General features: G+C 38.2%; 1 long non-coding RNA gene and 1 pseudogene across 5 annotated transcripts in view; one reads left to right on the forward strand and one right to left on the reverse strand.

Annotated features, from left to right (window-relative positions):
- Nucleotides 1–10,455, reverse strand: part of LOC107560456 (uncharacterized) — a 157,021-nt gene extending 146,566 nt beyond the window's left edge. For 4 of the 5 annotated variants that reach the window (XR_001605735.1, XR_001605732.1, XR_001605731.1 and 1 more), the window contains exons 1-3: nucleotides 10,317–10,455; nucleotides 10,073–10,209; nucleotides 4,000–4,152 (exon numbers count right to left, since the gene is read on the reverse strand). This is a non-coding gene — a long non-coding RNA (uncharacterized lncRNA). The remainder of the gene's footprint in view (nucleotides 1–3,999; nucleotides 4,153–10,072; nucleotides 10,210–10,316) is intronic. The other variant, XR_001605733.1, reaches the window with a different exon arrangement.
- A 3,576-nt stretch (nucleotides 10,456–14,031) lies between these two features.
- The window catches only part of LOC107560455 (E3 ubiquitin-protein ligase FANCL-like), a 23,931-nt pseudogene continuing 23,527 nt past the window's right edge, over nucleotides 14,032–14,435 (forward strand).

Raw genomic sequence — 14,435 nt, forward strand, 5'->3', positions numbered from 1 at the left:
CTGCAACAGCTGAATTAGAGAGACCTGCAGTAAGAAATTCACCTCATTACAAAAACCTTAACCTCCCGCATTCTCCACCAACTTCCAGGTTGTGTTTTATGTGACAACCTCATTTAAATGCATATCTTTTCCATACCTGAAGAATTTCAAACATGCTATTTTGTTGCACCAATTTAATAAATATACCAATAGACATCGCCGCAAAAAAGTTCACTCAAGATACAACTAAAATCAATCCCGAATCAGGTTTGAATCGGGCAATATAGTAGTTCTACATCAAAAAAAAAAAACCCTTACGCATTCAAAGCAAATGATTAAAAACTGCCTAAAGCTTTGCTTTGATGAGGATACACCTATCAATAAAAACATAATAGATCTGGATCAGAGAGCTTGTTAGCTCGCCCACAACCACACTAGAACCCTATAGCACTGACAAAAGAAAGTAGGCACTTTTAACAAAGGCATATGAACAGTGAGGTCTTGAGCTCTGGGCTATATAGATTACTATATGATTACTAGAGCCTATGCTTGTGCATGCGTGATGTTATGTGTATGTGTGTGTGTGTGGGGGGGGTGTTGATGAGGCTCAGGTAGCCAGAGAGGCAGCTGGGCCATAACAGAGGATTCTGGGTGTGAGAATGCGAGCGGTGGAACCCTCTGGATCCCTGCCACTCATCTGGCCACCTTCCTAAGCAGGGCAGAAAATCAAACAAGTAGGAAAGAATTAAATAAAAGCAAGAAGAAAAATGATTTCTTATAAATAGCAGGCTTCGCCAGAAGGCATAGGAAATGAGAGCAGCGAGGCGCAGGAGAGGAGCTTGAGCTTGACACGGGTCTTAAAATTGAGAGGGGGCGGAATCAGGGACCTATTGCGCAAAATGGCTCCAACCAAAGCAAGGATTAGTGTTCCTGCCTCCACAGCCAAGATTCTCCAGAACAACTAATCACCTTCAAGTTCTCTCAGATTTTTTTTTCCCTTTTTCCTCCTCACTGTCTCTCGCTCTCCTTCTCACTCCCTTTCTCTCTCTCTATCCTCTTTAAAGTATCATTTCACCCCTCACAGCCATTATGGCTAAAATTAAGCAAAGAGTGTTCTGCCAGCGCCGATTAGACACATCCCTGGATCCGCGCTGAGGAGAAGGTGTCATGTCAGTTACAGCTCTGAGAAGAAACGTGCTTCGCCGAGACGCTCTACACAGGCATACTGAGAAAGCGACGTACATCTGTGCCACCCAGCGAAAAGACTTGTGGCGAGAATAGTTTAGATTCGGTTCAGAGGGCTAAAATATCAGCCGGCAATTAGAAACGAGGAGGAACGGCGTACAAAACAAAGCTTTTGTGCGGAACTTTTAATAGACTTCAGCGTGTTGTGAGTGAACAAGTGTTATACAACTCAGAATAAAGACAGATAATCTACTTTCAAGTGAGCTTAATTAAACTTATCCTGCAAGAATAAAAATGTACATGTGTTTACAGTTGTATGAATATTCTAGTAGCTGGAATTCGCTTTAATTAATTTACTACAAAACAACGGTTTGCATATCAGTCAAATGCATGCGGTGATCAATTAGCTTAATGCAAAGAAACAAACAAGCTCTTCTTTGTTGTTGCTTAAAGATACAAAATGCAGACATCAGCAAATCTCACGTTCACACTTTAACCCACTTACAACAAAAAGCCGAAGAACTGAAGTTTCATAATTAGTTATTGCAAGGATGTGCATAAGAATGCATGTTTACTTCATTTATAAACAGATGGAGTGTTTGCACACCTGTTTAATGTGACATTCTGCGAGAGATCTGCATCTCACAAGCACGGCTGCACCCGCAAAGGGCAGCGATGATATTGATAAAACAGACGTTTTATAATCACAATGATCTGGAGAACTGCACTGCCACAGGAAGTTTAAATGAGGCTTAGATAGGTCACCTTCAACTTTAAGAGTTTTGTCTGACCTTTAGTTCTTTAATGTCGAGCCGCTGGTTTTGAAAGAAAAAAAAGAGAGGAAGAAGGATGGCTGTATGATTTCTCTCCAGTCCTATTCAGAGATGAAATGGGCCCTGCATACTTGCAAATGACTGGGAAATATGCAAGTAATTTACCGTTAAATTCCATAACAGGAAAACCTAATTGTACAGCATGTCCAGCCTAATTGAATTGTTCTACAAGTGCATTACTGTTATGGAAATAATACTGACAGGAGTGATAAGAGATTGAACGGAAGACACTGAATGGAGAATAAAACTATTAGGCTAAAAGAAAAAGAAAAAAAAAATCATACACGGAAAGCAATTCAGTGAGATGTGTAAAACAGGACCAAAAATTTAAAATGAACAAATGATTATAAATTAACAATAGTAATACTACTAATAATTATTATGTCCATGCATGCACTAAAAATAAACAACAACAATTAAAATAATAATAAATGCTTCCGAATTAGAAGCATTAAAAATCACATGACTACTCATTCAATCTGATGTTTCAACTTACATGTTTTTACAAGCTACATATTTACACAAAAAAATGCTAATGTTTGCAATGTAAATAAAACACTAAATAACATGCTCATTTGTCAAAAATCCAAAAACAGCTTGATGCACCCACAAAAATGCCCTTTTGCTTGCCTAGACTGAAAAAGCCGCCCTCTTCTGGTCAAAGACTGAAGTGCAGTTGACCCTTCTACAGTTTTCCTGCAGTGGCCTCTGTCAACTAACAAAAGCAGCCACGTGTCAAAACAGGCTGTCAATTTCATAAAAGAAATTGACATGTGAAATGCAGGATGCGCTGAACAAACAAATATAAAGAAAATTTGCATCCACGCTTGTGTGCACCAAACACATTCAGCCAGTAAATACATGCTGCCAAGCCTTTCTTGCAAGCAAAAAGTACACAGATACATACATTTGCACATGCGTGCAATTATGCACTTTTGATGCAAATGTACGCATGTGCTTTATTGTATCAAGTTGGAAGCAAGAAACAAAACAATCTTGCGATAATAATTTTGCTGTGAATATTAGCCTTCGTTTGATTGATGCAAAGAACACGTGCAGTTATATTGAAAAGCTCATGAGTGATAATGTCGAATTGGGAAAGTAATATCACCAGTGTTTCCAAGATTCACTGACTAAAAAAATAAAAATCACATCACTCTTAAACACCGGAACTGCCTAAATATAATGAACCTTATGATCTCAAGCTACAGTATCTCTTTGACAGCAGGTTGTTTCAGCAATGATAGGTTAATGTAATTTCTCTTTTGTTTTCATTCAGTCATCATGGAGGAGATGTCCTTCCATGATGACATGCCGACGGTGAGCAACTTCATTTCAGCCCCGGAATATCTCACGCATGTGACAACACCTTCCTTTGTTGCCAAGAGTGTTGAACTGCTTTGAACTGCCGACTGACAGAATAGGGAAGCCATTCCAAACGCAAATGTAAATTATTGTTACTTACACGTTTAACCCTCTAGACACTGTTCTGTCCTCATATGTGGAGGAATTCTGAAATCATGTTGCCCTCTTTTGGCTGGCATGTGCGACTGCAGATTCTTTCCTGACATAATTACAACTGCTTGAAAATGGGCAGGTGTTTAAAAAAGGATAAAGGTGTGATATCTTGATAAGACGTTGAAGAATGTAAAATATGAATGTGAGATATTTGAAAATCAGATATGACAATGTTACAAATATAAAGGAAATGACCTTGCAGTTTCCTCACGCAGTATGGTACAAAAACATAAATGACTGGATTTGATAGATGAATTAAACTGCAATGACCTGCAAAAAAACCTGTAACAGAAACCCTGTAAAAGAAAACTTGAAAGAAAAAAAAACCTGTAAAAGAAAGTCAAACAACATAAAAAATAGTGACCTGTACTCATCACACTAGGCCATGCTACCCTGTAAATGTCTATTAATGAATATTTCCTTTTCAAACTAGCTCTATTCTCAACACATTTCCTCCTGTGCTTTCGTCTCATTTCGTACTCACTCGCTTTCTCTGCCTTCCTCTCCCTCACTCCTCCTCAGACCTGCAGGTCACTCCAGCAGGAACAGGAAGTATCCGTCCTCCTTTCCAGAGCTCACCCCTTTGTCAGTTTCCCCAGCGTTCTCCCAGCATTCCAGTCTTTGATTTCCCACTCGTCTGCAAAGATAAGAAACAAACCCCAGCAATGGGAACTTTCAGTGAATATCCTTTTCAGCCTCCACACCTACTATCTGTTTTGCTTTCTCTTTTTTTTCCTCCCTCGTTCATCTCTGAGCTCGGGGAAAGTGAAGAGGTGGGTAGTTTATTCAGTAATATTCAGAACGGTTGATCTAAATAAAGATGCTCTTCAAATTCCTGTGTATGTCTAATGGTCTATCATTGAGGGAGGATTACTGATCAGATTTAAACGGCTAAACAATGCTGAGTGGAAAGGAGGAGCGGAAAGAGAACTTTTGTGGTGATAGATGCACTATCGAGAATTTCAGTGGCTCATATTTCAAGCTGGTGAAATAGAGTCGTTTAAACGGCCTGTAGTGTCCAATATATAGCGGTAAATAAACGATAAGAGCTTGGTGATAAGCAACCCTCCCCACACTCTCTCCTCGCAGCTGAATCGATACGGCCTGTGCAGCATATCATTCATCTCATAAGTATAATGAATAGTTGTGTTATTAATCTCATCTTTATACAGGGGTAATATGATAGTTAATTCAACTCAGTTGAAATGAATGGAAATAAGTTAATCACAAACGCATCACTTAGGAAAATCAATTCGGGCGAGATATTCTAATAACAATACAAAGGCAATGAGCGCTAATTCCATCATGCATAGAAAGCAATATTTCACTCCGTTATTCTGACTAACGCATAAATGGAATATTTCACACTCTTTTCTTCAGTGAAAACAATATAGATTTTGATTTGCTTGCGAACAATTTTAATAAAAAGCTATTGATGGGATATTGATTGGTTAGCTCACGGCACAGCTCGTGGGCCCAGTGTGCAACAATCATTACACGCCATGCTTTTGGGTTCATTTCAACTCATATGGTCAATAAAGACTCCATATGCTCTTGGCCCTTTGAACACGTCGGGATGCTTTTTCCACAGCATCCTTTAAATCAAACTCTACTGTCAGGATGAGCCAGAAGAAATACTCAAATGTAGCAATGCTCCAACATCCGACTGACCATGAATCAAGATTATGCTGAAACACAAACATGTCGGGCAAATTGATACTTTATATCAATCTAATATAAAATAGAAAAAAATAGTTATTATGTGTTGGCAGTGCACTATGATTTCCACCATCACTGAAACTTTAGTAGTACATAGGTAAACTGAATTTAAAATTGGCCAGGGTTTCAAGTCTTTTCAGCTTTAATTTTCCAGGAATCACTTTTATGCTGTGGTTTCAAAATTTGTGGCATCCCTCAAGGCTCGCTGAGTGGTTCCTTGACTTCTTTCCCGTCTGTACCTTCCTTTAAGAATGTGATCTCTGAACTCCAAAATCTTATTTATCTCCATGTCACTTTGTAAAACCTTTATTCGTGTGAACATATCTTTTAAATGTGAGAGCCACTGGAGTAACGGCAATAAAAGGCTGAAGAGGGATCAATGCTGAACGCATTACGCCTCGGCACAGAGACTTGGCTTTAATAATCAAAAAATTGATCCATTAAGCTCAGCCTAATTCTTTGCCAAAACGGGAGCGGTGCTCAGTTTTCAACACATGGTTATGTGAAGAATTGCAATTTTTCACTGAGACTCTGGTCTAATGACACAATATTGAAGATAGATAGATAGATGGATAGATGGATAGATGGATGGATGGATGGATGGATGGATGGATGGATGGATGGATGGATGGATGGATGGATGGATGGATGGATGGATGGATGGATGGATGGATGGATGGATGGATGGATGGATGGATGGATGGATGGATGGATGGATGGATGGATGGATAGATAGATAGATAGATAAAGTTAAGAGCCATCATTCATGTAAAGAATAAAGATTGTTATAACTTTTTTTTTTCTTGAAGTGACCTAACATTTACCGAGTCCTTCTCACATGACTGTGATCATTCTCCACACACACTTCAAAGGTTACCGGATGTGCCCAATACAAAGCTGTAAGTGAGAGTTCCACTTTTGACACTAGGATTTACCAAAAAAGATTAAACCTTATCCATGCCACTCTGATGAGCTGGATCATGTGTGTCTATTCTACAGTGTAGGAGCAAACAGCAAAGTTTAAGAGAACAGATAATAGGGGGGAAGTGGATGAAAAGGAGCACAAAGGAGGTAAACAACCAAAACCCTCTGAAACAAGACCCGTGGCAGAGTCTTTTGGACCTCGGTTGATGTGCAGGTCGAGCATCACAGCGCAGAGACGCTTCCTCTGCGCCGTGTCCCTGGGCTGCCGCTGCAACTCAACACCAGCGATATCGATCGGACTCCTAAGCCTCCACCAACCTGGTCAAACCCGAGTCCTTTCTGATATTTACCCACTAAAGTATTCCCTTCTGCTAGCACTGCCAACCCACAAGACATGGAGGGAGAAAAAAAGTCAATTATATACAACGTGCTTGGTTTCCCCTCAAGGATGGAATCCACCCTTTCTAATCCGATCAATTCATGTCAGACAGGAGGCTGGATTCAGCGCTATCTCTGAAGTCCTGTAATCCAGGCTAAGTCTTCACACTGCCTGCCTCACCTCCACAAGAAAAGGGTTTGGTCCAGAGCGTGATACAGCAAATTAGCCGTAGTGTGCATTCAGACACACTGCAGTGGATGGGTGCCAGTGTGCTAACAGCTAAGCATAATTGGATAAGCAATTCAGCTAATTCCTATAGTCAATTCTACAGTTGGCACATACAATATAGGGGGACTGGGGCTAGTTGCCACACTTTTTATTTTCATTTTATTTTTGAAAGTCAATTTCTATATTAGCAGGTGTGTTGAAACACATAAAACAATAAAAAAAATTTGATGCCATTTCATAATAACAAACAGCAACATAGAAAAAATAAGTCTTTTGAAGAATTAAGGCATTTTTGATAATATTAATATTTTGAAGAATTAATAGTATTTTTTAGGCAATTTCTATAATAGCAGGCATACTGAAATTAAACAATATAAAATATATATATATATATATATATATGCCATTTCATGATAACATAAAAAGTAACAAAAAATATCAAACAATTATTTTAGCCACAAATACTGTAATTAATAAAGTGTACAAATTTACAACTTCAAAATACATGACAACTTGCCTCAACCTGAGCTGATCTTTCAATTAAAATCTACCTTCATCATATACTTGACTCTTGTCTGAATGTTTAATTATATTCACTTGTTTAAACATAAGGTGACGATATTATGCTGTAATTACTTTAGTTGACATAACTTACAAAAAAATATATTTTAATTTAAGAGGGTTTTGAACTAGATATTTGAAAGGTGTGACAATTAGCCCCAGTCTCCCATATTGTAGACATTCAGCAAGGTACAATCTGATATTTATTTTCCTTTTTTTTTTAATCCTTTTTTTACTTTTAGCCACTGGTGAACTATATCCAAGCAGTATATAACTTTGAAGTATTTGGCTGGTGGTGAGACATGGGAAGGTGTCCCATTACAGACACGCAAATGCTAACGGCCAGTGCGCACGGTAAATGAGCAGGAACGAGGAGAGAGTGCTGGGACACTTTAATTTCCACTGACATATTGTGCTTCATGTACAGTCTGAATGGCTCCATAAAGAAAGTGTAATGATGGTCCAGGACCCTGGCCAAATAGCTGACATGCACGGCTTCCCTGGTCAGCTCAGCACCGGGTTTGATCCGTCTCATTACACCAGTCATTCAAATAATGGGCAGCTATGGGAGCTCTGGTAAAGCTGCAACTAATACACATGCCAAAGTCTACATCATAGTGGTTCATTCTCACTGTCTGCTTAGTATGCACAGGTGTTCAGGGCTGAGAAAGTAAACATATAAATCTACATTTTTAATTTATAACATACTATAATAAAATTATATAAACAGATATAAAAATTCAAAATTACATATAGCAAAAATTTTATATGAATCATTTATCTAATTAGCATCATCTAAAAACTATGTAAAAATAATAATGTTATTTTAATGTTATATTATATTAGTAAAAAAATACTATAATACTACTAAAAAATACAATATACTTAATATAATCATTTTCTGAAATGTCCTCTAAAACTTACAAATACTAAATATAAAATGCATTACAATCAAGAACGTTCTAATCTGATTTTATATGAGAAACTGAAGGAAGCTCAGATAAATCATCACCTATAAAAGGATCTCACGATCCACAGTCTAGCAATAACGATATATTTTCAAACCGGTTCGTAAAAACAGCACTAAAGCTTGTCTACCGAGATCGGAAAAGAACAATAGCTCCTTATTCTCATTCAGATGAATGCATGGCAAGGAGAGGGAGAGGCGCGATAAATCGGCCACCCCTGCTCTTGTCTCGCTTCAAAAGAATCTGTTAGAGAGAGAGGGAGAGGGGGGAAAAAGCAGGGAGCAAGACCCACACGATGTAGTTCCAGCCAATTGCATTCCAGAGAAGTGACCATGGCTGGAGATAAACAATGCACAATAGATCACGCTCCTCAAAAGGTATAAAAGAAAGGCAGATGCCGCAGGAATAAGGCAATAGCAGGAGAAAAGGCATAATCCGTGTTTCTCCATCAATTCCGAAAAACATAATTGTTTAAATCCTTTATTCAGGACTGCCATTAACCCTGTGCAGGGTATGGCTGTAACAATCTGCATGTGAAGGGAAATAGGAACCTTTCTCTCTCTCTCTCCCTATGTGAGGTTGCCAGGCTCACCCTCTCCAAACCACAGCCAGAGCCAAAATCGCTTTAAATTGTTCCTCACTGTCGCAAACAAAAAAGCATTTAACACTCACCCATTGTGCGGGGACTGATCTCTCAACCACTCTAGCACCCCGTCAACACAAGCCCAGATATCCTTCCACAGATATGTAAACAGCCCACTAAGATTTCTTTGTTTGGATTTTGAAGCTGGGTAGGTTTGCCTTTGCTGCGCTTGCTTTTACAGCTTAGAAGCAGGTGGATGACAAAACATCAATCTCTCCAGGCACAATGTGTAGCACGCACGCTTGACACTCTACACAAGCAATATACAATCACACACTCCAATACAGGACTCTCAGCTGTAATGATGTGTGTTTGCTTAAAGGCAGCTTTACTGAATATTTGAGCATTTTTGGATTAAAAACACACAGCATATTAGAGCCTGTGAGGCTTAATGAAGGGGGAATTAGACACCAAAACATCCATAGACATCTGCATCCATAGCATCTGAGCAGAAAATGATAAGGGCAGGGGAAAGTTCTTTTGCACTGTTTATATTTTAACCGAAGTATTAATGCAAGACAGGTGCTGTAGTCTACTGGGGGAAAATAATTTTTTAAGTGGGGTGTTGCCACACTGGAAACCTGTCAGAGAACAACTGACATGCTGATATTTCTGAGATTCTGGCTACTGTATGTGTCATGCTATTTAGTCCAGTGAGTATTTCTCTGAATCAGTCTAAACACATAATCTTGGCTACAAATAATAATAATAATAAATAATTATTAAGGTTTCCACCATCTTGCCCAGTGAAAACAAATAAAGTTAATTTAACGTCATACACTGAAACACGCCTTGAACCAGATCTCATCAGTTCATTTATAATTAATTTAATAAACACATACTCTTTATCTTAAATAAATAAATGTAAATAAAAATAAGCACCTCTTCTATAATTACAGGATAAATACATTTAAAAAATGTTCGAAATGAGCCAATCGAATCAAAAAAAAGATGTCCTGATAGCCAAGTAACAAAAAAAGCAGCAAAGTATAAAAAGGGAAACATTTATGAAATACAAAACTATCCATGAAACAGCGAACATATAAAAGGTAACATACAATAGCATCGATCGATTTGAACAAATAATTACTACAATAATGTATGGTTTGATAAAAACGTGACAACTTGCCCCTACCTGAAAATATCAGTCCTGAAAATACTGTTCAAGCTCTTCACAAGTTAGTTGACTATATCTTGTTGTCTAATATTTGCAAGTCTGGGTTTATTGCGTTCACTTGTTCACCCAGCAAATACAACAAAAGTATGACGACGCTGGAATTTTAGTTTGGAGAACAGAAGTCATAAAACTGTGTTTTTACTGCTGCAGTAAATGCTTCCAGAATAATTGCATCACCTGGGGCGTTTTAGCCTAACGTTACCTGTTGCACTGTGTAGTTTGCTTGTTTTGATTTTGGTTAAGCGAATATAAACACCCATCAAGTGATTAACTAATGCTGCGTTCACGCCATATCGGAATTCCCGTAATTACGAGATTCCAACTTCTAAAAAGCGTTCACGTCCTCGTAGAACTCCTAATGACAACTCATGAACTGGGAGTTTTCTGAGAGCTACGACTTGTACCACGTGACCACTGCAGGCTCTTCTTCTTCTTCTTCTTTAGTTTTTTGGCGCATAACAATCTAAATGTATAGCGCCACCTACAGTACGTTGCTGTTGTGCAGTCATGTTAGCTATTATCTTCAAAGTGACTTATGAACATAAAAAAATTAGGGGGGGGGGGGAATATATAATTCTCCATAAACTCTTCCCTTTACCAGATTCCCAGGTTCCAGGGACCCATCTGCCGCTGCGTCTCCAGCTCCTCCAGAATACTTCCTTGGTTCCCTAAAATCCAGATCAGGCTACAGCATCCCTGTTTGATTTTAAATCCTCTCACTCAACCCTGTACTATAAATGTAATTTTTTTAACATGTTTTAACAATTTTATTAAACTCATCCTAACAAGTACCCCAAATCCTTATTTACCCTTCCCTTTTTAAGTATGTTATTAATTCCTTTCTTTCTTCATCATATTTTTTACAATCGTATATTACATGCTCTACTGTTTCTTTTTCCCCACAATACTCACATAAACCATTCTCATGTACTCATGTACAGTAATAAATAGTGATGCATTCAGTCCTGTGTCCAAGTCTCATCCTTGTTATAATGACTTGTTCCCTCCTGTTTCTACCACTAATGTTTCATTTATTATTAACGGTTTTTTATATATATTAAATAAATGCCTTCCCTTATTATCTGAATTCCATATTTCTTGCTAATCCTTTAAAATATTTTCCATAATTATAGTTTTGACTTCATCTACTTAAAGTAACATTAACATCTACTTCTGCCTTTTTTAAAAGCATCTTTTGCCAATTTATCAGCTGTTTCATTTCCCAATATGCCCACATGTGCTGGCACCCAGCAGAAACCAACTAATACACCTTTTCTTTGTACACGCCATAATAATGTCAATATTTCACTTAAGTCTTCTCTACATGAATGATGGGTGGACAATGATGTTACATTTACATTTAGTCATTTAGCAGACACTTTTATCCAAAGCGACTTACAAATGAGGACAATAAAAGCAGTCAAAACTAACAAAAGAGCAACAATATATACAGTGGGTACGGAAAGTATTCAGACCCCCTTAAATTTTTCACTCTTTGTTATATTGCAGCCATTTGCTAAAATCATTTAAGTTAATTTTTTTTCCTCATTAATGTACACACAGCACCCCATATTGACAGAAAAACACAGAATTGTTGACATTTTTGCAGATTTATTAAAAAAGAAAAACTGAAATAACACATGGTCCTAAGTATTCAGACCCTTTGCTCAGTATTTAGTAGAAGCACCCTTTTGATCGAATACAGCCATGAGTCTTTTTGGGAAAGATGCAACAAGTTTTTCACACCTGGACTTGGGGATCCTCTGCCATTCCTCCTTGCAGAGCCTCTCCAGTTCTGTCAGGTTGGATAGTAAACGTTGGTGGACAGCCATTTTTAGAGACATACCTCTCTCACCAAGGCTCTTCTCCCCAGATAGCTCAGTTTGGCCGGACGGCCAGCACTAGGAAGGGTTCTGGTCATCCCAAACGTCTTCCATTTAAGGAATGGAGGCCACTGTGCTCTTGGGAACCTTAAGTGCAGCAGAAATTTTTTTTGTAACCTTGGCCAGACCTGTGCCTTGCCACAATTCTGTCTCTGAGCTCTTCAGGCAGTTCCTTTGACCTCATGATTCTCATTTGCTCTGACATGCACTGTGAGCAGTAAGGTCTTATATAGACAGGTGTGTGGCTTTCCTAATCAAGACTGTGAGAAAGGCTGAGACTTGGTTGAACACAACTCGTTCAAGTGTTTTTGCAATGAAAGGTAGAAGGGAAACTGGTCTGTAGTTCTCTAAAAGAGCTGGTTTAAGAGTGGGTTTCTTAAGAAGTGGGGTTATACGAGCTTGTTTAAATGTTGAGGGGAAAACATCAGTGTGAAGGTTTGTGTTAACGATGTGAGTGAGTGCAGGTATAACGGCAGGAGAAATGGCTTGAAGGAGATGAGATGGAATAGGATCAAGCGGACAAGTAGTAGGATGATTGTAAAGGGTGAGTTTATAGACTTCTGCCTCAGAGAGTGGAGAGAAGGATGAAAACGAGTGTATGTTTGCTGGTAAGATGTGTTTGACAGTTTGTGGTGTGGAAAATGTTAACACAGAAGCAGAATCAGAGCATATCACTACTCTGTCTGGTCTTACCTCTTCAATCCACATCAATCCTATTATGATAGAGACTATTTCAATAGCATATATTGATAGCTTAGATGATACTCTTTTAGTTATTGATACATTCAAGTCCGGGATAAAAACTCCTATTCCTGCAAGCCCTATATTTGGGTCTTTTGATCCATCTGTATAAATATGCGTACTCGCATAAAATCTTTGCTGTAAATGTCTATTCACTATATATTTAATATTACACATTTCCTCCCAGTCCCTTTTCTTGTCTAGTATTTCCAAATCAGTTTTAACTTCAGGAATTAACCAAGCTGGTACCTCGCCCCATACTGGAGACATACTACATTCTATATTTGCAATCTGATATCTTTCTGCTAGTTGATTAATATTCCATCCAAAACCCTTCCCTTTTTCCTTTGTATATTCCCAACAATTATTCAATACATCTTTAGAAATATGTTATCCAGCATGACTCTTCATTGATGTCCAATATACTAGGGACAATTTTACTCTACGTAAACGTAAGGGCATTTAATTTGCCTCTACTAATAGTGCATTGACTGGAGTTGTTTTAGTTGCTCCTAGACATATCCTGAGTGCTCTGTATTGTATTCTATCTAATCGTATTAACAATGTTCCTGATGCTGCATCATACACCATACATCCATAGTCAAGTATAGATCTAATCAAGGCTTGATATATTGTTAACATAGTTTCTCTATCTGCTCCCCACTCTTTTCCAGCAACTGATCTCATCACATTTAAAATTTTCCTGCATTTTTTATCTGTTTCTTCAATATGTTTCTTCCAAGTATAACTTTCATCTAACCAAATTCCCAGATACTTAAAAACATGAACTCTTTCTAAAGGTTTACCTTAAAATACCAGCTCAGTGCCTGTTGGAACTTCCACCGCAGGCTCTGTTTAGGCGTTGATAATGTTGCCATAGAGAAGCATATTTCCGAGTCCGAGGCAGTGTTGCCAATTTGGTGATTTTGTCGCCAAATTTAGCGAATTTCTCATTGTAGCTGCGACTTTTTTTTTTTTTTTGCGACAAGGAGCTATTTCAGCTATATTTAAATAAAACTAGCGATTTTTTGGAGATTTTTTATTTGCCCACACCCTGCCGTAGGCCTGTGACCTCTCACGTTTGCTCTCAATCATGCCAATGATGAGTCTGCACAGTGAACACATCAGTACGCCACGCCTGCCATGGCGCACACCACAATTTCATTATAAGCATCAATCAAGATGGAGGAGAAAAAAATGAACATGTTGTTTTTAACCACGGACACAAAAGTTATACCACAATTCATGCACAGTCATGTCAACCAGATACTGAGAGAGAGACAGTGCATCATCATGTCGTGTGTGCTGGGATGCAGTATTTTGCACTTACTTTGCAGTAACAGAGTGTGTTGACTGAAATAAGTTTGTATGAACAAAGTTTTTGTTTTTGGAGAATCATAATATCTCTTATCTGTTGTATTTGCACAGGACAGGGATGCACTTTGGTGACACATAAAACAAATTCCCAACATTATGTGTCTTTTGTGTCTTTCCATCATTTCCATCGTGGTTGGAAGTGATTTTAGTGATTATATGGAAGCCTATTTGCTCGCTTTCTAGGCAGGCTATAATCAATTCAGAATTTGAATTAAAGTTTTGTTTTACGAGCTGCTAACAGGACCAACAGCCACAAACCCTGTACATGCAGCAAAGTTTCAGGAGTGACTGAAAAAGAACGGATGAGATACAGGAAAGTC

The sequence above is a fragment of the Sinocyclocheilus grahami genome, unplaced genomic scaffold, assembly GCF_001515645.1.
Source record: "Sinocyclocheilus grahami isolate Dianchi unplaced genomic scaffold, SAMN03320097.WGS_v1.1 scaffold728.1, whole genome shotgun sequence".
In the NCBI taxonomy this organism is placed as follows: domain Eukaryota; kingdom Metazoa; phylum Chordata; class Actinopteri; order Cypriniformes; family Cyprinidae; genus Sinocyclocheilus; species Sinocyclocheilus grahami.